Below are 2303 nucleotides of genomic sequence, written 5' to 3'. Positions count from 1 at the left end.
AGGCAAACAGTCTCCCATGTTTCACAGAGGTCATAAAATATACTTCCTTCAGAGGAAGCCACGGTCAGGATGTGACCTCTGCAGAGATGGGGCCCAGCGGGGGGGGGGGGGTGGGGGAGGGGGAGCATTAAGTGAAGAGGCACAGAGGAAACAGGGAGAAGGAAGGATCAGGGCACTTCAACCCCTATTCTTGGCTCTGGCCGATTCTGAGACTTCTCTGCACAGGCAGAAATAGTGAAACAGGGTGGTCCCCACAGACCTTCCTTTGTTTTCTGTAATGCGTCTCATTTCTGACAGATTTCTTTTCTATCACGCTGATGGGGAAAATATATAATTCTTTCAGGAATCATGTGAGAGAGTTATGAGGTCTTAATATAATGCCACAGGAGAAGATGATGATGTTTGGTCTCAGACAGTCCCCAAACCACTTCTGAGGTTGTCCTTTTCCCATCCAGAAACCCTGAGTTCCCCCCACCTTACACAGTCATGGCCTAGACTCTTTCCTACACTGCTGGTCCCCCGCTCTGTGTGTCCCCCCCCCCTTAGAGCTTGGGGCCCTCTTCCCTCTTCCTCCTTCTGGAGGGGGCCTCCTTTCCCTGCAGCTTCTGGCCGAGGTGCCTGGCATCCTGGTGTGGATTCTCTCCTCCCCATGTTATTGCATCCAGAAGCCAACTCAGTTCTCCCAACTGTATAAGCTCTTAAAATAGATGTTAAAGTCACTTCTGCTTCCTGTCTCCTTTCTGTCTACTTTGCTACAATCTTCAAAATGGTTTCAATGTGGGAAAGGAAATGGAAAAATACAGAGAGAAAAACCAGTAATGGTTGGAAACAAGGGTGCCCAGCTGATAAGGGGGAAAACCCCTGTTGCCGACTTTAGGGGTTTGTCACTTCCACAACTAAAGGGACAGTGATATTACTTATTACTAAGTGGCTCCAAAGTTTAACTGTTGAGGAGTTCAAAGGGCACAGAGAGAGGAGGGACAGAAAGAGAAGAGGAAGGATTTAAAATTACAGTCTTTCCGCAAACCCCTTGTGTGCATCAAGTCAGCCAAACAGGCAGGGCCCAGCGCCGAGCTGCCTCAGCCCACAAGCAAAGCTGCAGGAGAGTCCAAAGCACCTCTCAGCAGAACCACAAGCAAGGAGACAGGCAGGTCCTCAGAGCGCTGGGGGAGGAGAGTCTGACTGTACCATACAAAGAGAATCCACAAGAACGCCAAGATGGCTGCCAGTCTCCTAGGATGGCTGCCGCAAAGCACTGAAGCTGCAAACTTCAAAGACCAGTAGAGCTGTCAGCCCTCAGGTCCACTTTCCATCGATGCCCATGCCACTTCTTCCTCCGCCCTCCTTCCACCTGTTCAGAAAATACACTCATGGCAGGCTGGAAGTTTTAGTTACCTCATGGTGAGGAGATGGGGTAGAGTCCAGAGCCTACTTTTGCCACCAACCTGCGAGATAAATCTGCCACACTGGCATAGCTCTAACAGAATGAACATCACCGGTATCTCAAAAGAATATGTGTCCTCATACATGTTCCCATTTAACCTCATACAACTTACTGGTGGTGTCCTCATTTTAGAGATGAGGAAGTTAGAATTAATAAGGTTGGGCCTTCCCTGGTGGCTCAATGTGTTACAGCACAGCACTAAGAAGCTATCCGCAGCCACTGCAGCACGAGTTTTATTCCTAGCCAGGGAGCTGACCCACATGGCACAGCAGACCTCTCCTGTTCTCACCCACTTTTCCTCTCAGCGGTGTATTTCAGTAGATCTGCCCTGTTCTGCTCCCCATACCATCTCTGGTGAATCTTCTCACTCCCTGCACCTCTGGCCTACATCCCAACTATTGTATGCATAAATAAATAAATAAATAAATAAATAAATGAATGAATGAATGAATGAATGAATGAATGAATGAATGAATGAATGAATAAATAAATAAATGAATAAATAAATGAATAAGGCCATATAATAAAAAAAATCATAACCATAGGAGTCTGTCTCATACACATACCCAGTTTGTATGATGAGCACACTAGGTCAGTGAACCAGATCCCCAACTTTGTCGTTGTGCTGACTGTTAGGGCACAAGACTTAAGTCACACAGACTCTACCATGGAAAATCTGAAAGTAAGTACCTGTGCTGGGTGAAAGCGATTTGCGGTGGTGGCAGCTCAGGTCACAGCTGCTTCCCCCCTTCTCAGCCCTGGGAGGCTTCTGAGGTACTTTTGTGATGTCCAGGCCCCAGAGGCACATCTGGAGACCTCTGAACTATGTGGCCTCCAGGTTGACTCAATAGCCACCCCA

The sequence above is a fragment of the Condylura cristata genome, unplaced genomic scaffold (genome assembly GCF_000260355.1).
Source record: "Condylura cristata isolate star-nosed mole 26May11 unplaced genomic scaffold, ConCri1.0 scaffold00017, whole genome shotgun sequence".
NCBI classification, from domain to species: Eukaryota; Metazoa; Chordata; class Mammalia; order Eulipotyphla; family Talpidae; genus Condylura; species Condylura cristata.
Note: the sequence above shows the minus strand (reverse complement) of the source record.